The sequence below is a fragment of the Protopterus annectens genome, chromosome 2.part2, assembly GCF_019279795.1.
Source record: "Protopterus annectens isolate FY-2018-M chromosome 2.part2, PAN1.0, whole genome shotgun sequence".
NCBI classification, from domain to species: Eukaryota; Metazoa; Chordata; order Ceratodontiformes; family Protopteridae; genus Protopterus; species Protopterus annectens.
In genome coordinates this window covers 1,038,421,845-1,038,447,546 of record NC_056730.1, presented here as the reverse complement: position 1 = coordinate 1,038,447,546, position 25,702 = coordinate 1,038,421,845, and positions in this window count along the sequence as shown.

Sequence of the window (25,702 nt, the reverse complement as noted above, 5' to 3'; positions counted from 1 at the left end):
TTTCTCTTTTCTTCCATGATGTGTGAAGGTAGTGCTGGTATGTTTAAATTTGGGGTGTGTGGCTGTGAAAGGAAGTTTGTCCCGAAGCAAAAAGAACTTGGGCAGGATTCACTAAGGCTTGCACGGAGTGTAAGAGACGTGCAACACTCCATGCAAGCCTCGCGATCCAGGAACAGCCCTAAACTCCGAGTAAGAGACCAGCTAAAACGTCTCTTACACGGACTGGGCGTGGACATGCTAAATACCTCACTTGCAGCCGAAAGGTATGCAAATGAGGTATATTAGCGATCCACGAAGCAGAAACCAGTTCGTGTAAGAGACGTTTTAGCTGCAGAAATGTACTCAGTTGACAACTGAGTACGTTTCTGCAAATTCCACAACGGAGCCATGTCAGCTCCAAAAAAAGGGTGCATATGACTCAGGCAGCATGCCAATGGCCAAATATGTGGCCATTGGCAATATAACCCGATGCCAAAATATTAAAAATATAATTTTTTTTTCGGTGATCGCCGATGTTTAAACCCAGTGCAGCCCCGCGCAAACGGGCTGCGCTGTATAAAACATGAAAATGAAGGTTATAAACCCACAAATGTGGGTTTCATGCAATACATGGAATGACAATGCAGGGACCAGCAGACCAAAAACAACATGGCCACCGTGTAGTGGTTGCTAAGGGGGGAAGCTGAGTCTAAGACATGTAACTAAGCATTAGTAGGCAATCTCATGTAAATGAGGGTTAGGATACTGAATCTCACAGTCACATAGCAAATGAGCACAGTCTGAATAGTGTAAGAGATACATAAGGGGGAGGAATAGAGTAGGAGATAGGTGACATCACAGGGGGAAATGGTAGAAAGAAATGCAGTTCATTGGAGGCCAGTGTAACATTACAGATGACAGACACAGATCATGGAAAGAGGTGTGCCACTAGATAAGTCATGGAAAGTCAAGAAATGGAAGGTGTACACTGTTACTTACACCAAAGTTTCTTGCTGGGCGTGCATGCACACGTGTGCATGCCATGAAGCGCGAGTAGGGCAGTGTGCGCGTGTGTAAGGCAGACTGAGCATGTGGGAGCGTGTTGGGAGATGTTTAACACTGTTTGCGCGGGTGTGCACGCGTGTAGGGCAGGCTGAGTATGTTGGAGGCTGTTGGCAGACGTGTAACAGTGTTTGCGCGGGTGTACACGCATTTTAACCTGAATAAGTAGATTCTGAACCATGTAAGCACGTGTGCGTGCGTGTAAGCCACTGTGAGTGTGTTTCTGATGGTATGCACATTGCTCCCCCCTGAGGAAACAGAGAGGAAAAAGGAAGCAACAGAATTAATAGGAGGCTAGCAGGGATAACTGCTGAAGCTAGCAGGTGAAAACAATTAGAAGCAGGCAATTACACAGGCAGAATAGTAGCCTAGCCCAGCACTTAAAACTCTGCAAACAGTAGTGCAGGATGTTTCCCTTAAGAGACACTGCAAGACAGGAGTAAGCTAATAGAAGTGAAAACTGAAAAAGCTTAACTCAGATCAGAAATGTTAGGGGCTGCCATAGCTGTCATAATGAGACATAGGCGACTTGCTGAGGGTGGTGACAATGCAGATTGTGCCAGACAACCCACAGTGAGGAGACGGAGAAGAGTGTACAGGCCCAGGACCATCTACCACGGGTTACATGAGCTGGAGATAGTACAGCGCTACAGAGTGGACAGAGAGCTCCTGCAGCAAACTGTTGAGCTGTGCAGGCCACGCCTCACACACAGAACCAACAGAGGGGAACCCATCCCAGTGGAAACCAAGGTATGTGTTGGCCTAAAAATACTAGCAACAGGTACCTTCCAGAGACCAACTGGCGATATGATGGGGATATCACAGGCATCAGCCTCCAGGGTACTGCACCAGTTCCTGGATGCCATGTCAGCACATGTCGGTGATCATGTATATTTCCCCAATGCCCGTGAGGTATTGGCCAGCAATATGCATCTCTTCCAGCAAATAGCGGAATACCCTGAGGTAGTGGGTGCAATAGACTGCACGCACATACTCATCAAAGCACCAGCCGGTGAGCGGGGTAGGGCCTACATTAACCACAAGGGCTTCCCCTCCATTAACTGCCAGGTCGTGTGTGATGCCCAGGGCATAATAATGAATGTGTGTGCTGGCTGCCCTGGGAGTTACCATGATTCCCACATCTGGCATTTGACGCAGCTGTACCAGACATTTGCCAATGGGGACATCCCACACGGACACCTAGTGGGGGATGCAGGTTATGCACTGGAGCCGTGGCTGATGACACCCATCAGAAACGCACACACACCTGAACAGGAACGCCATAATGAGGCACACGCACAAACACGTAATGTAATAGAGCATGTGTTTGGGCTGCTCAAGTCACGGTTCCGGTGTCTGGACACATCTGTTGGAGCCTTGCAGTACACACCAACTACATGTACCCAAATTGTCATGGTATGTGCTATGCTACATAATATGATCTTGTGAAAACAGCTGCAGCAGGACCAGCATAGGGCCGGGCCAAACAGCCCCCCACCATTGCCAAGGCCATCACAGGCAGAGCGTGACTCGGAGGAGGAACAACCTGAGCCTGCCCTAGTAGGCAGAAGGAGGCATGCCCAGTATGCCCTGGCCTTGGCAAAGAGGCAACACATAGCACATACACTGGCTCAGTAGGAACCCTGGGAATGATACCCCCTCTGACTCACTCAAATAATAACATGGATGCCTAAAATGACATGACCTGCTCACAAACATGTACAGGGAAGTGTAATATGCGCATTCGACAGAGGCAACCCTGCAGCACCACCTGAGGCATGAATGCCATGTGTTAAGTAATGTAACACCATGTACTATATGCACACATGAGCACCCTGACTAACATCCACCCTCACCAAGCATGAAGCCACAAAATGACGATGGGATGATCAAGTGCAATAACTGGCTGAAGTAATGCAGTTAGTCAAAGGGGAGCCAATGTGTTTCAGGCTGAGAAGATATGCGGAGCATGACATGATGCACCACCTGCTAGGGGTGGCATGCACCTATCATGCCATGCCCCATGGATACTGGCAAAGGCTGTCAGTACCCACAGCATGCCCTGAATAGGTAAGTCTCAAAACTCAAACCCACCTTCATAGGTTCTACAAGGGATAGGAACCTAGATGTAATGCTACCCAATGACAGATGTCTAAACAGCAAGATGTGTGCAGTGTAAACGCACACAGTATGGAGAATGTAGATACCAGTCCTGTAATAGAGAACTGGGTCAAGGCTCACATCAGCACCCTAACACTACCAGGTCACACCTCATACTGTGCTGTACAGCCACAAAACATGGAACAAGCTACAAAAGGAGGGTGACTAGCAAGAAATGGCAAGGATAACCACACCCCCATGTTGGTACCACAACAAGAAGCAGCATGGATTAGCCATCGTCAAATACCAATGGCTAAAACCGCCTCCCAGTATATAGCCTGCTGCAGACTACTGGCCTAATACCAGGAACTGCACCTGGCCTATGTCGGAATACATGAATATATCAAGCCCCCCAAACCACATTATATTGCTTGACTGAAAATACCCAGACATACACCGGGAGCATTATACTAGCACCAACACAGTAGGAGAAAATTACCCAGAATACATAAACCAAAATGCCCAGGAACATTGTACCAGTCCCACAAGAGGGGTAAGCATACTGGATGTGATAATCAGCAACATGTGTACTGGATGGCAAGATGAGAAGTGTACCCCTCACTGGTAAGACCAGACCATAGAGTAATCACACTGGATATACACATCCTGACCCCAGTCCCTGGCCAGAATACCACAATGAAAAACATGTGTAAAGCATAGGTTGCAGCCCTCAAAACCGATGTTGAATCCACATAAGGCCCTGTGCAAGTGCAGAATATGGGACACACCACAGAACATGTTATACAGGCATTCCATGAACACAGCCAGGAATGCTTGGAGTATGCAATCACAAATAACAACAACACACAATGCCATACACGCAGGCATCTGGCATGCTGGACTCCAGCCATTGCCAAACCATGCAAGAGAATGAGGAAGCTACCACATGATAGAGCAAACATAAAAAGGGAAGTAATCACTGACCAGTAGTATGGCAATAACATATGTCCACACATACAATCCAAGTCCAGCCACAACAAGTAGAATCTGTGAATCCAGAGGCAATGTGACACCAGTCCCAAGTACACAGACAACCACAACACCCCCTAATAAATACAAATATATGTGATAGATGCATCCATGTATCCAAACCTGAGGTTGAGCTCCACCAACTCAGTACTGTCAAAACTAGTCAGGAGGAGAAGGTAACCACATAAACCACAAACCCAGTCCCACATAGACCTGCCACAACTGTAAACCAAACACATAAACACAGACAAATATTCCCGGAGGCCTTAATTACAAACACACCACACCAACAGAAGCCTTCAAAGCAAATCACAAGCAACCACAACCTTCTAACATAGCACATGCAACGAATAGTACGCAAAGCTGGTGTGCCAAACAGTCACAGGCCAGAAGGAGAAACAACATGCCTGATACAGTTATAATAGGTGTCTGTATAGGCAGACACACTGCTGTCCCACTCACCAGACTGAACAAGGGAAAGGGTAGAGTAAGCTGCCTGTAGGCTGCCACAAAATGCCACATAACACAAGTACGCAGGTCACCCCAAAGCAAGCAGAAATATGATGCACTCAATGTCCATGCTGGTGTGAATTACCTGAGATGTACATCCCTGGTCAACATCAAAAGAGACATGGATGGTCCCTCTGAGTATGTACCCCAGGGCGGTATGACACTGGCTGTGTGCAGCATCCAACCCTCACCAAGAATGATGCCACAGTACAAACACAGAATACTCATGTTTAACAGCTGGCACAGTTACAGCTGTCAGTCCAAGAGGGTCTAATATCTGTCTGCTTGAGATGTCAAGCATGACAAGCCATGCTGCTGTTCCAGGGATGGCTTGCACCTGTTACCCATGTGCGTCTGGATACTGGATAAGACCTTTGCCGCCTCCATAGAGCCGTATGTAGGCAAGGCCAAAAAGACTACCCACCACCCTAGGAAACATAAGTGGTAGGAAACATAAGGGTAATGTTGACCAATGCCAGATGTGTAAACTGCAATATGCATGCCCCTGAGGCACTTCCCATTATGGAGAACATCGATGTCTGTGCAGTGACAGAAGCCTGCTGCAAGCCTAGTGATAGCACACAGACACCCATATTGCCAGGTAACTGACAATGCACAAAGCAGCGGAGACCACCCATGTGCACATAACTGTAGTCAAAACTGCTGTACAGTCTGTAGCATGTGACAGACCACACTCTCACACACAAGAACTCCACCCAGACATCCTGAAGACACTGGACAGTATGAATGTCCCACCAAATACCAGACAAGGTACACACAAATTACCACATAGGTGTCAAAACATTATGTATGCAAGGAATAATCAGGGACCTAGGGACACAGGTCGACATTAATCTGTCATGTGACACCCACAATGCCAATGTGGCTATGAAGATTGTCGATATTGGACACCGTATCATGAAAGGATTCACATCAACATCAACAGAGGTCACTGTGCCACTGTACTGTTCTCTTATCAGACCCATAATCTAGTACAATGACTCATATGGGATGTACCGTACGTGACACCTGCAGTGGTTCGGAAGACCTCATAGTTACCCCACCAACAGAATAAAGGGTGTGAAATATATGTCATATGCTGCCTGGCTGTAGACACCCCAGCTGACTGCAGTCACAGACTGCCTACACAGAGGCATTGTATGTCTGTTGTACAAGGCCATGTCCAACACAGGAGTAATGGACATGCTCCACCACAGGAAATCAAAGCCATTGGAGCTGTGAGAGTCACAGATGTCAGCCTCAACACATAATGAAATAAGATGTGCTGGAGGGACAGATACATAACCCAGAGGCTCCCCACACCCAGAAACAGGATCCCAATCCATGGTAGGCAGAGACCCTCACTGACACCCCTCAACAGGAATATTGCCGTGGATGGATGACCGTACATGTATACTGGGGGTCCTCACTGTGTCACGACCAGACAGAGGCACAGTGAAGAACTTCATAAATGGCCATAATTGAACATAGCAAGGGGTGGCGAAAGACACACACACTCTGGCTAGGCTTACTAATGGCCTAGGGTGTATAGCCTAGTATGAACCCATGAACCTATGAAGATACAAAACGTACAGGACATTAAGGATAATCACAAGGGTTACCCGAATGATGGTAGGAACCATGTTGGGCATCCACAGATATGCTCCGAATCACACAGATATTACAAACAACATACCAAACACACACACATATTGCTAACATACAACCTGTCAGGTGCAGTGCAAACCCCCCCCCCCCCAGAGTGCAAAATACCTATCCCAGCAGACTGATGGTCCCCTGACATTGCAGATGCTGAGGTAACAGCCATCATCTGCAAAACAGAATATACAGCAGCAAAGGTATGTGATGGTGTCCTGTGCTGAGGCCAACATGGACTCCAAGAATAATGGAATGCCAAATCACACTACTGCCCAATGTCAGCCTTACCACAGGATATGTACCCAAAGAGCAGTGTACAACAACAGTTGTCTATCACAACAAAGGTGTTGCCTGAATGGATACTCCAAACTACCACCCCAGGATCCTGACAAGCTTGTTCTGCACGGCTATGGAAAGGATCAGTATGTACCGCAGACAGAAGGCTATTGTGGACCTAATGATACTGGACCCTACACAGTGTGGCTGTCGTAACTGCAGAACCTGCCCCTAAACATGTCTGACCCATTTGAAGCAGTCATTAAGGTCATTGATGAGGGCAATGTGGTCCACACAGTGTAGCTGGACCGTGCACATGCTTCTAGACAATACCGTACGAGTTCAGTATGGATATGTTCACCAGTTAAATATATACCCCTATGTCAGTAGAGGGGTTGCAAACCAGACCAAGGACAGAACTGACATGGTCAGACATGCCGCATCCATGTTAGACTACAAAGCGGATATGAGTGGCATCCCACAAGGCCTGGTCTTGACCCCCCCCCCGTTCTGTATATATGTCCCATAGGTATAGGCCAACATGGAAGGACTGTGACTGAACATGTATGCAGGGGAGTACAAACAGCCCACCATATCCGACCCCCAGCTGACACAAGCAACCCACAAAAGGGCCACCTACAAACAGACAACTGTAGCCATAGCCATGTCAGCAAGCTAATTGCAGAACTGTGTATAGACAACCACCGTGGATATACAGTAAGTGCCCACAAATTACCACACAGGTGTTAACCCATGAGGTACCTAACATGTAATGTGAGACCTGGATACAAAAGGTGATAGATATCCTGCACTGGACCAACATGTGGCTGTAGTGTTCACAGAAACATATACTATATACCCACAAAACATGAAGGTTGGCAGATGTAGATAAGGGGAACTCACTGTGGCTCTGCAGTCATCCTCCATCAGTGTCACAAGTGACTACAATAGCCCCCGTGGGATATACCGCAGCAGACACCTCCATCAACTGTAAAGTCCACAACAGTACCCCACCAGGAGTAGCAAAGAGCATGAACAGATGCCATGTGTTGCCTGAGTAAACAAACTGCAGCCCCACACACCGCCATACTTCCCAGCTACAGGAAAGCTGTGCCTGATGTATGAAGCCATGTCCAACCTGGAATGAATGAACATGTTGCACCTTGTACAATCTGGATGGCAGTGAACTATGCACATGAGAGACCTGAACCCCAGCACTGACATACATAGGACAAGCTGTACAGAATGATCCATAACACAGAAGGCACCCCCACTCTTCAGTAAACTCCTGGTACAGGTCAGCCAGAGTGTCACATATCGACACCCCTCAAGAGGAATCCTGATGAGTGGATGGGAGATGGTAGGCTAACCCTGGGTATCACTGTTATGTCAGAGGTAGACGGAGGCACAGTATACTAACCATGAAATATGTCATGGCAAACTCCAGTTACAATGTGTGTCGAAGGACAAACACACCCTGTGACTAGCATCAGAAATGGCCTAGGGAACATCACTAGTGTTTGCCAATGTCCACCCATGTTGTGGAATACACTAGCAATGTTGTACGAGCCTGGTGTAGGTAGTCCATATCTGAACATATTACAACATGGTCATATGTGCACAACTGGCCCCTACACAGTCTGTTGTGCTCACTATGAAGATGTCAAGCAGTCATAGGACTAAAGCCCAGGATACTGTCCACCACAGTGAAAGTACTGAACCAGTACACTATACGGTACTACAGTGTTAGGTCATTATGAAAGTATGTTGAGAACTGTCTGCAAAGTATCCCATGCAATCCCTGCAGGCACAGTATAATCCCTGTTGTGGCAGACATGAAGCAGTTGGCCAGTTAGTACACAACATGACACCCAACACACAACCATAAACGTGAGATATTGTTGAAGTTTACACACACCCAAATATGTGGTGGACTTTAGAGTGCAACATATGGAAAGCTCACACTGGGCATGCTCGCACACTTTGATAAATGAGGCATATGTCAGACAACATGCCATGGAAAGGCTGAACTGGGCATGCTCACACACTTAGGCCATATTTCCATTTAGCAGTTGGCCACACATATCTGGTATTTGTATGTGTCAGTCCAGGAACCAACCACAACACAGCAATCAGCCCAGTGCACACAGTAAATGACTACAGAGACATAAGTGATATAGTGGATCGCCATCATATGCAAACATCTTCCACAGATACACAAGTTGGTCATAGGAACAGGGAATGCTATGGCAATAAAGACCTGCAAACAGTAGAACAGCACAACAAATATTGTGCATCCGACAATTGAACATATGGGTGTAGAGGTCAATACTAGGCTTGTTGCCCTAAGGAATGACAGCTCAGCCAGAGTGTGATTGGCATCTGCATCCCCAGGACAGTAGGCTACTGTGCCACTGTAAAGTAGGTCACAGAAGCCAACATGTGAGGCTAGTGAGCTGTGCCTCTGTCAAGCAGGGGCACCGTGGAGGTCCCAGGGATTGAATGTGCTAAGCCACAGCCATGTTGTCGGTGTGTGCTGTGAGAGGGTTGCTGAGGATCTCTGACAGTAGGTGTCCATCAATAACAGACTGAGGGGAGCCCTATCTGCATTCTCTGGACGATTCCACTGTCAACACTGTGTTGTAATGAGTATATGTGAATGAAGTGCCATGCCGGAACTGTTCACAGATGTCCTCCCTCTGTGGGCTACAGCTCTGCAATGTATTAGGTCACTCTGTCTGTTGTACAGCGCATGTATGGCTGGTGTACAGCTGACAGGTGTCTTGTTGTGCAGCAGTCATGGGTATATGTGGGATAGCATGACCAATGCAAACCGTACACATGCTCATAGAATGCAATTGTCAAGGATTATGCTGAGTGGCCAGTATAGTCCCCCAGCATGGGTCCTCTGAAGTCATCCACCCCAGTCTACACAAGTGTAGAGTCTGCTTGTGCTAAATACAGTTTGTGTGCAGTGACAACCTTGCCTGGGGGTGGAGATGGGATATGGATGTCCAGGGAAAGGTGGGTAGGGTCAGATATCAACAATGGTGGTCTACCTCTGGTGTGGAACAGTGAGTACCCACGTTGCAGATGGACAGGTGCAATATGTATTCCCCCATGTGGCTGTGGTGTGTGGTTCTGCAATAGCACATGGACCCACAAATTGTAGTGGCTGTAGGGTAAAGTGGTAGAGACCTGAGTAGTTCTCACACACAATATGCCTGTACCTGATGTTAACAACTGGAATGGTGTATGTGAACACCTGCATATCCTGGCACTGTTCCCAGGGAAGCTAAGTGTGTGTCCTGGATGTGGGTGTGGTGTTCGGGACTGGTTGTGTTGTGTGTTACAGATCCTGTGGTCCCAAAGCATGGTATAGAACATAACCTGCCAGTGCGATGTGCATATCTGACCCTGACGTAGGTGGCTGCAAATGCATATATATGCTATCCCCCACCTGACAGGTAGTACTACATGTACATACCTCTGTAGAAATAAAGATGTCAGCACCCTATAAATACTACAGGTGCAGAGCATATGCCCAGTAATTTGGATAGTGCGCTCTGCTAATGCGTCTCTCTCAAGTGTCATAATATAGTTAGGTAGGGGTTCGAATCCTGTGAGTGTGTGTGGGGTTTGTGTGTGTGAAAGGCTGTGAGAGAGAAATGTCCCTTTTGGCAACTGGGAAAACACACTACAGGATGCACATTCCCCTTTCTAAACACTGATGATGTCAGCACCCTATAAGTAAAGCAGGAGAAGGGAAACCACCCAGTAATGCAAATAGCGCGCTCCGCTAATGCGTCCGTCTCGAGTGTCATAACATAGTTAGGTAGGGATCTGAATCCTGCATATGTTCAGTGTGTGTGGAGGGGGTTAGTGTGTGTTCAAGACTGTTTGAAAGAAGTATCCCTTTTGCCAACTAGGAGAATACACTACAGGATACACATTCCCCTTTCTAAACACTGATGATGTTAGCACCCTATAAGTACAGCAGGAGAAGGGAAGCCTCCAAATAATGCGAATAGCATGCTCTGCTAATGCATCTGTTTTGAGTGTCATAACATAGTTAACCAGTGGTTTGAATCCTGCAAATGGCAAGTGTTTGTGTTTGGATGAGGGGGGTTAGTGTGTGTGCAATTTTGTGTGAGGGAAATGTCCCTTTTGGCAACTGGGAGAACACACTACAGGATGCACATTCCCCTTTCTAAACACAGATGATGTCAGCATCCTATAAGTACAACAGGAGAAGGGAAATCTCCCAGTAATGTGAATAGCATGCTCCGCTAATGCGTCCGTCTCGAGTGTCGTAACATAGTTAGGTAGTGGTTTGAATCCTGCAAGTGTGTGTGTTTGGATGAGGGGGTTAGTGTGTGTGCAGTTTTGTGTGAGGGAAATGTCCCTTTTGGCAACTGGGAGAACACACTACAGGATGCACATTCCCCTTTCTAAACACAGATGATGTCAGCACCCTATAAGTACAGCAGGAGAAGCAAAACCTCCCAGTAATGCGAATAGCGCAGTCCGCTAATGCATCCGACTCGAGTGTCATAACATAGATAGGTAGTGGTTTAAATCCTGCAAATGGCAAGTATGTGTGTTTGGATGAGGGAGGTTAGTGTGTGCAATTTTGTGTGAGGGAAATGTCCCTTTTGGCAACTGGGAGAACACACTACAGGATGCACATTCCCCTTTCTAAACACAGACGATGTCAGCACCCTATAAGTACAGCAGGAGAAGAAAAGCCTCCCAGTAATGCGAATAGCGCACTCTGCTAATGCGTCTCTCCCGAGTGTCATAATATAGTTAGGTAGGAGTTGGGAACCTGTAAATAGCATGTGTGTGTGTTTGGATGTGGGGACTCTGTGTGTGTGCAATTCTGTATGAAAAACATGTGCTTTTTTGAAATCAGGGGATCACACTACATGATGCACATTACCCTTTCCAAACAGTGATGATGACAGCACCCTATACATACAGCTTGAGAAAAGACATCTGCTAGTACTCAGAATAGTGCAACCTGCTACAGCGTTCCTCTCAAGTGCCATAACATATTTAGGTAGGGGTTTGAAACCTGCAAGTGTGTGTTTGTTTGGATGTGGGGAGTTTGTGTGTGTGCATTTCCGTATAAAAAACATGTTAGTTTTGGCAATCAGGAGATCACACTACCTGATGCACATTACCCTTTCAAAATACTTATGTTGTCAGCACCCTATAAATACAGCCAGAGAAAAGGAACTATCTAGTAATTCGAATAGTGCACTTTGCTAATGTGTCTTTCTCACGTGTGTTGTGACTTAGTTAGGTAAGGGAATAAATCCTGCAAATGGCAAGTGTGTGTGTGTGTGTGTGTGTGTGTGTGTGTGTGTGTGTGAGGGGGGGTGTAAATGCAAGTGTGAGAGAACAAATCCTTTTGGCAAATACTACAATACACCAGATACTGCATATTCCCCCAGTAAATACAGGGGATGTCACCACACTATCAGCACAGCCAAACAGGGCTAGTTGGCTAGTAATGCCAATAGTGCGCTCTGCTACTGTGTCTATTACCATTGTCAGAGTACAGATAGGTATGTGAGGGTGTGTGTAAATGCAAGTGTGAGAGAACAAATCCTTTTGGCAAATACTACAATACACCAGATGCTGCATATTCCCCCAGTAAATACAGGGGATGTCACCACACTATCAGCACAGCCAAACAGGGCTAGTTGGCTAGTAATGCCAATAGTGCGCTCTGCTACTGTGTCTATTACCATTGTCAGAGTACAGATAGGTATGTGAAGGTGTGTGTAAATGCAAGTGTGAGAGAACAAATCCTTTTGGCAAATACTACAATACACCAGATGCTGCATATTCCCCCAGTAAATACAGGGGATGTCACCACACTATCAGCACAGCCAAACAGGGCTAGTTGGCTAGTAATGCCAATAGTGCGCTCTGCTACTGTGTCTATTACCATTGTCAGAGTACAGATAGGTATGTTTTGGTAACCCACAACTGCCACGTTTGGTTGTGTCACACAGTATGACCTTGTGTGGGTCTTTGTACATAACAATGCATGCCATTGCCTAAACCAGCAATGGCATTGCACACATGATGTATGTGTGTGACACATACACATAAATACCTGTGACCTGCAGTAGTTACCATGTCTGACACATGCCTCGAGTGGATAAATGGTATTTGCAATGTATACCAATATGACTGTGTCTTACTGTGCAGGGTCCGTACGCGGTATGTGTCTATACAGTGTGGGTGTATATGGTAAAATACCTACAGCAGGGGATACACATCTGGTCTGGGCCATATAGTGTACATGTAGTCGATGTACAGGTGCTGCATGTTCCCACCTGTTGTGGTAGTGGTAACATGTCATTCCACTGCAATTCAGTGACCACATGCTGTGAACCCTTCAACTAGTGTGTTGTAGCTGCAGTAATGCTCACACACAATGTTTGGCTGGATGCAGTCCAGCCATATAAACACAGTTCTTGAGACTGTCATATTGCCAGTGTTGTTATGGAGGATAGGTGGTCTTCCTGTGTATGGGAGGGTTGTGTGTGCCAGGCTATGAACCAGATGGCAGTCCGACACACTGTTAGCTGCACATGATTAGGCCCTGATGCTTTGTGCTGTGCCAACAACCTGGAGGTGTGTGTATCTGTGGTACCTTGGGATACCACCCCCCTGTCCATGTGTGTTACATGTGTAGGGGACGACAGGCATGGTATGGGGCATAACCTGTCAGTGATGGGTAACACCTGTGAGCCATGAATCAGGAATCTGGTACTGCACAGACATTGCAGTTCACCGTGCTGAGGACAGTGTCCGGTGCATGCATCTTCCGGTGTACACTGTTGTTGTTGTGTAGCAGCACTGTTAGTGTCCTAACCTGTGTGATACCCACGGAGGTGGCTATGTAAACCTTGTCCTGCAGCATAAGGCAGTATGTGTGTACCAAGGAGCTTTGCCATTACACATCAGGCCATGGGTGTCATGTGTAAGATGACCCTTGCACATCATTGTGGCTTCCCTAGCATGTAAGCACACGTTGACAGCCAGCGGATACACTATGAATGACATTAGAGACTTAGCATAATGTAGACATACAACACCCTTCCCACATATAGTGGTAGCATACCTGGTGAGGGTATGTTGGCAACCAAGATCAGGCTCATACTGGCCTGTGCCACATGCTGAGAGATCCATTCTATGTTCCCTATCATGTAGTCCAGGGAGGTATGTCTCAGGTCAGCCATACTGGCATGGTCAATGAGTGAGTCATATGTGTCCATGCCTCTGACTGACCTGTATGCATGTGTTCTGTGGTGGACCATAGTGCCCCTGAGGCATATCACTGTGACCTTCACCAGATACAGCCTGTTGAGCGGGACCCCAGTGCATCACCCAAGACAGGTACCTGACACGTCTGTAGCAGGTGTGTTGTGTAGCCCTACAGGCTGTGAGTGTGTGGCACAGGGGATGTGTGTGCCATGTGTGGCATGTGCTCTGTTCTGGTGGAAAATATGCCTGTGTGCCAGCTGCGGAGGTGTGTGATGCTCAGGCAGGATGCTATTCTGAGTCCCCACGTATGCCCCAGTGTGTTCAGCATGCTGTCAGTGCGTGTCAATGTCTGACTTGTATTGTAGTCACTGTAATATATTTTATTTATTTATTTATTTATCCTACATTTGTTGACCGGGATAGTCCGACTGGATGCATGTCCATTTCCAGGGGAGGCCCGGAGAGAAAAGCTACAAGGGTAAGCAGATACAGCATTACATAATACCAGCATTACATATTACAAACATATTATTTACAGAGATTACATAAGTAAGCAAGTTAAACATGTTCCACAGGTTAATGTTAGTCCTGAGCACAAGTCAGGATTAAATTAAATTACACAGTAACCTGGTTAACAGATTTTACACATTCGAGTTAGCCAGGCTTGATACATTGACATAGCCAGTTAAGTGACAAATGTTGTTTGAGTCTAGTGTTAAATTGACCTATGGTGGAAAGTAAGGTAATATCAGCTGGAAGTGAGTTCCAGGATCTACTTACAGAGTTTGCAAAGAGAGAATCACCGGCTGTGTTATTAAATTTGCTAGTCTGAATTAGTAGTTTGTTAGAGGATCGAAGCGGTCAAGGATTGTTGTAGGGGGTGATAATATTTGAAGTGCAGGAGTATTGTCCGGATTATAGAGGATTTTATAGGCCATAATCAGTTGGTTATACTGTATTAGGCTGGGTATTTCAAGCCAACCAAGCTGATTTAGATTGATGCAATGATGTGTCCTAAAAGGCAGCCCAGTGGCAAACCTGGCAATGTGGTTGTAGCAAATTGAGTGTTTGTTAAGGACAGTCTTGTTCATATTCGAGAGTAGAGGGGATGCATACAGAAGGGTTGAAAGAAGGTCTGAGCGAGCTATGGCACCTTTAGCTGGAGGGGGTAGGAAGGCTTTTATTCTGTAAAGTGACCCTAGTTTTTTTTTGATGGCTTTGATAATTTGGTTAACATGTAGGTCACATTTGGGATTATTGTCTATGATGACACCTAATAGTTTAGTAGATGGGTCAGGGGAGATTATTGTGCCATCAGTTAATGTTATGGTAAAGGTGAAAGGGGTAACAATAACAGTAAGTAACAATGCAAATATGTAGGCACTATCAACATGTACCCAGGAATACACAGCGCAGATGCCCATGGTAGAACTGATATTATGTCATAGTTATTTGTGATTTGGATTACATTGGTACTGCACACATATCTACATGCACGAACATCCACATTGCATAGTCGTTGTGGGCAACTTGACACCATTACTGTACATGTCCACCATTGCATATCACTAGTTGCATTAGCTTCCCCCCTGTGCTACCCATGTATGCGGCTATCTGTTGACAACCTTACCACCGGCATGCAATTATGTGCAGCTGTTACACTTTGGTATGTACTATGGGTGCAGATAACAATTCAGGACATTCATACAGTTACTGCAGCAGGCATGCTGGGATATACACACAGTCATAGCAGCACACTGTACTGTTACCAACATGATACTACTAATACACTTCTATGTAGTCACCCTGTGCATCAGCAACGTGTTTACCTGTTCCCGCAATGATGTTGGAGATTGCAGGAGGTGGCACAGTGTCATCATATGCACAGGGTGTGAATTAGGTATGCCTGAGTCAGCCACTGATACCACCAATTGACATGTGTGTGTATGTGTGTTGGTGAGGGGCAGCAGTACAGGGTGGGGCAGTGTTGGTGCAGTGGGTGCGTGTATGTGGTCGTCCTAGGTGTTAACATTTCGCATGTGTGTATGCACGCACACAGTTCCACCTCATGGCTGCCATATACAGGGGTTTGTGGACATCCACAGACTGCACCTGGCAGGTCATACAGATCAGTGTCTGTGGGCACGGACACGGTACCTGTGCCTGGCAGGGGTGCTACGGACCGTATCCAGTACTAAGCCAGACTGGGTACTGTCATCAGAAGTGGGAGTGTGCTGACTAGACACAGGTCCCTGTTGGGACTGTCCAGAGCCACGTGCACGTGGTCTCCTGGGGTGTTCCGATGACAGCACAGACCCATCATTGCTGGGGCTGCTGTTGGCACTATGGGGGCATGCGCGAGCCTGTTGTCGTCCGCGCCGACTGCCAGCTGCTGCTGTTGCCGGCATACGGCCACGTCGACGCTGCAAACGCCCACCATTGCCCTGGCTCATGGACATTTGGTTGTGGTACTGCTGTAATATGTCCCCACAACGTCTGTCTATGACATCGGTGAAATTACGGATAGCATCCGCAATGTCACGCATACTGTCTGTCCTGGCTGTGCGACATGCTCTCAGCTCCCTCAGACCCTGTCTGGTGTACCTTTCCATACGCGACTGTGCCTGCATGACAGTCCGAAACATAGCTGAGGTTGACAGACCTCTTTGGGCACATCGGCCAGAGGCAGTACACCCACGGATGCTCCCACGAGAACCCATGGGCGACTGTGGTACCATCGGAGGAACCTGCCCATGGCTGCTGTGTGGGGATGCATGTGCCACAGGTACCACATTACCCTGGTCTATGCCCACTGTATCCTGTCCATCACGTAGGGACAATGGTGACAAAGAATGTACTGGCAGGCTGACTGTGCGCAATGATGGGGTTGACAGCTGTGTACTGTCAATTGGCTGACCAATGGCGGACCCTGACACACCTTCCTGTACCATTACACAAATATCATCATTACCAGTACCCATGGCACAAGATTCAGGTTCCCTGCTGCAGGTCACCAGAGCAGCACCAGAACCTGTGGGAGGAAGACAGGAAACACAGTTTACAGTCTCCAGACATTGTTACCAGTGATGCACTTCTGCACACATGCACACATGGACACATGCACACATGCACACATGGACACAGGCACACATGCACACATGGACACAGGCACACATGCAGACATGCACACGTGAACAGATGCACACAGGCACACATGCACACATGCACACGTGGACACATGCACACATGGACACATGCACACATGGACACATGCACACATGGTCACGTGTACACATGCACACATGCACACATAGGTTCATAGGTTCATAGGTTAGTACTAGGCTAACTGCCCTTGCAAGCCATTTTAAGCCTAGCCAATTATCCCTTGCGAGACTCAAACCCTGCACCTTGTGTTTGTAAGGCAAACACCTTAACTATTAGGCCATCCTCCCAACCCCCACACATGCACACGTGGACACAGGCACACATGCACACATGCACACATGCACACGTGGACACAGGCACACATGCACACATGCACACATGCACACGTGGACACAGGCACACCTGCACACATGCGCACATGCACACATGCACACATGGGCTCAGGCACACCTGCACACATGCACACATGCACACCCCGCAGTATACACACAGAGCACTACTGAGTTACACTACTGTTACTAGCATTATCAGGACTATTATAGGTTATGTTAAACACACTCACCAGCATGGGTGGCCTGCCTTGCTGTAACCCCAGAGGGACCTGCAGAAATGATGAGATTAATGTCAGTGGGCACAACTGTGCCATTGATATTGCATATGATACAGTGCAGTAGTACACCAGTTGCCTTTCACACATCAGCTGCTGATATTGCCAGTATCACACATGCACAATTACATACTATGATGACAGATACATACCACGAACACACCTTACACATGCATAAACTAACAGTGTACAGAACAGTCAAGTGTACATATGGCATATTACCTGCACGCTCCATGTCGTGCTGCTGTGTGGATCAAGCCTCCATCATGATGCAGGTGTACTGCTGTTGCTGTTCCGGGGCTGGAGCCACAACACTTAGGAGTAGCCCCTCCAGTCTGGTGAGGGGGGGATGTGTGGCCACCCCACCTCCTGTGGCAACCTGTTGCCTGTGTATATCTGATGCACGATGATGGACACTTCGGATTAAATCACTGCAGTGATGTCGTACCTGCTCATATGTCCTGTTATGCATGCCAATATCATTTACCCTATGGACAAGGTCTTGCCACAGTGCAGCCCTCTCCTGCTGATTCTGACTGGTGCGGGAAAACAGGATGTCATACTCCCGCACCAGGCTCTGGTGCATCTCCTCGTCTTCCGCTGCAGAGTAGGTGGGATTACGCTGATGCGCCATCTCCCTGGAAGAGAACACAAACAGGATATCAGCAGACTATGTCAGCAATATATGGCACACATACTATACATGATACTCATGTGTAGTGATATACTACTACTCCCATATGTTGCATGTGTGTGTGTCGTGGTGGATACACAGGTACATGGCCAAATATCAGTGCTCAGCCAACACCTGTGCAACAATACCTGCCACATTCCACACAACATAGTAGCATGCCCCATCGGTCAGCACACACTGACAGGTCCAATGCACAACCTCACTCTGGGGGTTCATCCCAAGGTACTGTATGTGGGACGCCATCCACTAGTGTGATGTGGACACAAGTTACTCAGCCTGGATATACATATCCCACCACCACCACCAGCACAGTAGACTACTTTGATGTGTATGTGATTAGACAGTTATTCACTTGTTGGGACTGAGATGGTATCCATGCAGCACACTGGGCCAGTGGAAGCCACAACCCACACTGCTGACCCCTTTGCAAATGCTTACCACGGACATGCCTCAGATTGCATGGAACTTGCACACACATTTCTAACCCAGATCCTATGCACAAAGGTTAGGCATCCTGTCCGGTGGACCCCAGACAGAGGCAGATTGTATAACAATAGCAGGAGGCTACTGCAGGACAGAGCACATTCACATTAAGGGAAGGCATCTGTGGTCAGCACTGGTACTACGCTACGGTCGGTCATAACAACGGCCACGGCCTACTCTGGGAGGGAAATGGCCACAAACACTATGGATGACCACAAGGCCTTTTTCAGTTATGTTACACATATGGACCAAATGCCTCAGATATGCTCTGTGTTAATACACACCTACTTAACATTCAACAAACACACGGATATTGGCAACAGTCTTGCAGTCAGGTTCGGTGCACGTATCCCCCCTCCTTCTCCCCCACCAGTTGAAATATTTATCACAGCTGTATGTAACCTCCCTATCATCTCACATGTCCAGGTGAGGACCACCCTCAGCAGAGCAGAACACACAGCATCACTGTGACCTCATGGTATCCCTGGATGTGTGCTACCTGCACTCCAAGAGGACATACAACCGCATATAACACTGATAATTTATCTTGGCTGTACTACAGGATATGTACCTGGACAGTGGCATACAGCGACAGTGGTCCCACACCACTAAGGAGGCACCTCTACTGACCCTGGGAACTACCACATCATATGCATAACTGGCCTGGTCTGCTAAGCTATGGAATTATGCAGTATGGGATGCATATGCAGTGATATCGGGTACCTGCAGACACTTGTTCCCAGCCAATGTGCCTTTGTGATGGGCTGATCCTGCCTTTTGAACCTGGCTGACCTTTCAAAGCAGTCACTACAGCCATTGCTGAGGGCAACACACAGACAACTGCTGCCAGGATCATGGCCTAAGACTGATTGACATGTAATGTATGGTCATCCCCTTTTGGTGGAACTACGTACACACAACATATCACATGGACATACCTATAGATACAGACCTATAACACATTTGGAGGGTTCACAGTATGCACACTATTAACCTGCTACTTTGCATTACCTGTGTTTGTCACAGCTGGTTGCGTTACCACTGCTTCTGATTGCTGCTGCTACTGTCACTGCTGACAGCTTAGAGTCACAGAGCCACAGTTTGTAGTTTTTTTTTATTATTTTTTTCTCTCTCTCTCTCTCTCTCTCTCTCAGTTTTCTCTCTCCCTCTGTCTGCTTCCAGACAGTGCAATTAATGTATTGCATGTGTGGAGTGTTAGTACTGGATGATTTTGTAGGTATCTGCATAGGTCCATGTGATGGCCTCTGCACCAATTGTAAGCCAGCATTTGCTAATTGCATACAGCCAGTTGTGTACTGATTGCAGTTCTCACTGTGATTTCAGGTCAGTACTATAAAAGGGTATGTGGGATAGGCGTTGCCCTTTCAGATTGTAAGGGCGGGGACCATGCTGGTATGCTGTGGACCCTGTTCTGTGAGTGTAAAGGTTAGTATCTCTGTCATGATTCAGGCTGTGTTGTAGATTCACATTTCTCCATTCCTCTCTCCTGTTCCCTGTAGTAAGTGTGTATGCACAATGACACCTACAACTATATATAGATATATATTTATATATATATATGTACATATACATACATTTATATATGTACATTAACTGACATTATTACCTACAAGCTACCAACTAGCATGGCTGTTTCTGTTCACACACTACTATTATGGGAATCCAGTAGTTTTGACAGTAATTCTACATTTTATGCTTTGGGTACTACACATCCTATATTCCCTTTACATTCATCCCTACTATTACATGTTATATTTATTTTAGCACAATGTTCTTGTGTAAGAGTCATGGCTTAGTGGTAGGTCATACAGACTAGTGTTTCCAAGGTCCTGGGTTCGGGACTGACAGTGGTATTTTATTTTGCTTTTGAACTGAGTACAGGACCTGTCAATCAAAGTGACTAAGGCACTTTTAAGCAGTTGTAACCGGGTTAGCGCTGGTTTGCGTGGAGCTCACGCATGTGCACTGGCGTTTAGCGCCACGCACACACGCGCACACCCGCTTACAACCGCTTACCAGTGCTTACTCTGGCGCACACCCGTGCTATTTTCTTTGAAAGAAATGAAAATGGGGAGACAGGAAAGTGGTGAAAAAGGGGTCACAAAGAGGGTAAGACAGTAGGGAAACAGGCTTGGGATTTGCAGGAGGGATGTAGGTAAGGCCCATAGCTGCCCATTTCTTCATCAGCAACAGCTGTGCATATGTATGTAATTTGGTGTGACATTTGAAACCTTCCACCCCTGAGAGGTGTCAGGACAACAATAATACTTGTTGTACAGCCAATTGTAATTGATAGATTTCATGTCCAGCAGACATGTGTGCGGAATGGGCAGCTATGTATGGGGCGTAATTTTTTTGTGGGTACAGAGTGTCTGTTTTTTTTTTTTTTTTCAGGAGAGAGTGCTATGTCAGGTGAAGGAAGTCGGGACAGCTGGGGAGGTAGGTTGGGTAGGTAAACAGACAAGACAAACAAGACGCATACAGGGGCGGTGTATGACACATGTGGGGGGGGTTACACAATTGACGGGGATGGAGGTTTGGATATCCAGAACCCATGAGCCCACAGATGGCAACAGTGGAACTGATATCCCCACCCATAGGCAGTTGCCACTGTTCCTTCACTGCCCAGGACGGGGCTGTGCTGGGGGCTGTGTAGGCTGGGCAACAGGCATGCCCGTAAGTTGTGCCACCCGTGCCTCAAGCTGGTGTAGGGGCTCGAGAACAGAGTCCCGAATCTCCCTACGCACCACAGTCCGGACGCTACGGAGGGTGAGTGGTGGTTCTCCTTTGGCCACACTTGCAGAGGGGGGCAAGCCCCATCCCCTGCAGCGCTTCCACCCGCAGGTGGCACAGGGCCACCGGAGGAGCGTCCAGACTCGGCACTAGTGCCAGGTGCACTCGCCAGCTGAGGTGGGAGAGGTGGGTCCGCTGGAACCCACCTTCCCTGTCGTCCTTTGTTTTGCATTATGTCATGACAGTTTGGGTTAGTGACATATAATACCATTCACAATTAGTTGTAACAGCATGCATTAGTATTCCCATTAACCAAACACCCAGATATTCACACCATTGAACAGCGTGCATAACACATGCATAATTTGAACAGCAATACACAGTCCAACAACATGCAAGGTTAATTGATGGCAACAGGCCATCAGATTTGGATGTATGAACAGGGCAGATGCATCAACGGACATGCAAATATATATGACCCAACAGGACAAACGTCCAGGGGTGTTAATTGTGATTGCACATACCATTTTCACGTGGAATGGGTTATATGTGGTTATAGGGTGGGTGAAGAAAATAATATTAACACCTTCAAATACCAATACATATGCTATACATTTCTAATAGCTACAGATATATACACACTACTGTTCTAACTACAGTTTCCTATATGATAACTATTTCAACTTGGTGATAGGACTGTTACTGCAACATCAATATACATTTTATTGTTCTTCATACACATTCATATCTAGCTTTGTTCAGCTACATCATCCTGCTACATTTGCTTTATATAGCTGTAGACAAGTGTGGATGTTTGGTATATCAGACAATCATCCTATCTGCATATTGCAGACTGAGAGCAACATATCCAGATTTTGGGATACACATTCCAGATGCAGCAACACTTTGAACAGATTTCGCTGTTTGGTTTTGATTCTCACATGCATTTCATTCTGTCTTGACTGCAGTATACTTTATTCAGGGGTTATTACTACTGTATTGCTGGATTCATGACACTTTCTCACACTCTCTCACTTGCTTTCATTTTACTATTCAGGATGGTACTTACTTCTAGGCTTTATTGACATGTTTTACCTGTAGTTATTACAATCCTTTCCAGCAGTCTCACTTCTGTCATGTTTCAGTATTTCAACAGGGATATATTTCACACATGTGATTTCATCATCTTCTGCAGCTATACTTTTCAGCCTGCTGCAGGTTGTGTACTATTTTCTTACAGGTGGGGCATTTTTATTTCAGAATTTATGTCAGACATTTTCATTTTTCTGTTTGGCTTACAGGCTGCAACACACTTTTGTAATCAAGCAATACTTGCAGACACTTTCACACTGTTACTTGCACATTTTATTCCTTACTGACTACACTGCACTCTTTTGCTGACTGTCATATTTTTATATTTCTTTACAGTTACTGGTAGTGGATTACTGACCTGCCTGGTGGCGCAACCGCACCAGCCTATCGCCATAGGCTCTGCGGTTCGCAGAACGGACACCTGCAGCTGTAATATAAATGAAGTAATATTGGAATACACATCTCCATAATATCAGCTAGTTTAATTTCTTACATACATAATTAAAGTTAACTTACTCAGTAGTGGGGCGTTGGACATTTGCCGGGCCTCCTGGATCCAAAGTTTCAGTTGGTCCTGCTTGCGTCTCTTCAGGTCCGCATGGTGGTGACGGACCTGCTCACCAGTCCTTGGAATCCCTGTGGCACTGGTGAGATCATGAGCCAACCGGTCCCACGCCTCTTCCCTGTATGCTCCCCAGAGAACCTGGCCCTGCACGAGTTGGGCCTCATGATTGTGGACTAGGAGCCAGACCATGTACCTGGACTCCTCAACGCCCCACCTCTGTGCTCGAAAGCAACTACCCTCTCCTACTCCAGTCATTCTGCCTGCAGTTCAGTTCTACAATCGTTTATGCTGTGTATTCCTGCCTATGGGGCTTATATAGTCCGTTTTTCCTGCACATATCTGTGATTGGCCATTTTGGAATTGTATCAACTTCAGTAAACCTGCATTGTCATGCTCCAGTTTGTATTCATTCCTATATATTAGCCATTATTGCATTTATAGGTACTGCTGTCATGGCTTAGTGGTTTGGTACCTTGACTATGGTGTATAGTATTCTGGGTTCGAACCTGGCCACTACTTTTCATTTTTTATGACTGTCTAGACATGCTGAGGGGTGTGTCTGTGTAAAGGCAGTTTTGATACGGCTTGCTCAACGTTGCCCGTCGGTTACCTTGTTTGCGCGGTGCGCAGCTCCGCGCAAATGGGGTACGCTGGTTTAAGCCTCATTTGGCTATCAGCACGCATATTATGCTCAGCTCAGTTAGGGGCACATAGCTTTAGCGTGTTAAACCACTGCTCAGCTATGGGCACTCATTTTGCACCAATTAAACCACTGCTCACCTACAGGCAGATGCACTCACCCTGTTAAACTGTAGCTCAGCTATGGGCACATCTGGCATTTTTTATTGTTTTGTTACCTCACATTTCTTCAATATAAATGGGCTATTTTATTACATTTTACATAAAATGTGATTTTATGTGTACATATTTGTCAGGGACTTGTTTCGTGCTTATTTTGCTAAAAATAAAAATTGGTGTTGTGGGGGCTCGAACCATGAATGCCTGCTCTTCAGCCAACATCTCTACCGCTATTGCTTCTTGGCTTACTTTGCATATTTAGTTCTTATATGCTTTCCCACTGACTGCTAACCGTAGCTGCGCTACGGGCACGCCCACGCAAATGTGCGCACTCACGGTTAAACATAGGTTCATAGGTTCATAGGTTCATACTAGGCTATCTGCCCAAGGGCATTTATAAGCCTAGCCCTTAGGTATGTGGCTTTCGCCACCCCTTTAGTTTGAATAAAAACTATGCCTATCATTTTGCTGTGCCTCTGTCAAGCAGTGACACTGAAGTAATCCCTGGGGTATATCTGCAATCTCCCATCCATTGGTCAAGATTCCTCTTGAACAAGGCCAGAGAGGTGCTCTGCCTCACATGTACTGGGATTTTGTTCCACAGCATAGGCAGTCTCTGGGTGATGAATCTGTCCCTCCAGCACGTTCTATTTATAACCGCGTCAAGGTTTAAGTCTCCCGCCCTTGTGGTTCTGAGGGATCTAGATTTTTTGGGTGAAGCATATTCATCAAATCTGGGTTTGACATGGCCTTATATGTCAGGCACAGGTCACCTCTGAGCAAGCGATATGAGACTGAATAGAGCTGGAGTTCTTTCAGTCGGGCAGCATAAGACATATTTTTGAGACCCTTTATCCTTTTGGTGAGGAACTTTTGGGGCCTTTCAAGCTGCAGCAGGTGTCTGGTCAGATACATTCGAGCGGGCATTGTACTCAATCATAGGTCTAATCAGTGATGAGTACTGGGGCACGATGACCTCCCTTGATCTAGATGTGAATCCCTTCATGATCAGGTGGGCGATATAGAAGGTTTTCCTAACTACTTTAGCAACATGAGTGTCAAATGAAAGGCTACTGTCAACCTCGGTCCCCAGATCCCTGATGACTTTTTCTGTGCTCAGTGGATTGCCACCTATATGGTAGCTAGGGGTAACCTTGTTTTTCCCGAAGGGTATGACTATGCATTTTATGGCGTTTAACTTCAGGCCATGGCTCTGGCACCAGTTATCCGTTTCTGTGAGGCCCTTCTGGAGGATATCTGTGTCAGATGTGTTTTCGACTATGGTGCCCAGTTTGCAGTCATCTGCAAACTTTGTCAGCCATAACCCTCCTGTGTTTGCTTGTACTTCAGAAAAGTAGATGCCGAACAAGAGTGGACCCAGGACTGAGCCCTGTGGGACACCACTTGTGACAGGCTTTGAGTCTGACATGGCTCCAGCAACTCTGACCCTGTGGATTCTGTCACTTAGCCAGTTTGCAACCCATCTTGTGATGTATGGGTTAACATTCAAGCTGATGAGTTTTTCGATGATACCTGAGTGGGGTATTGTGTCGAAGGCCTTTGCCAGGTCGAGGTAGGCTGTATGGACTGCCTTTCCCTCATCAATGGCCTTGGTGACTGTTTCGAAAAAGTCAACCAAGTT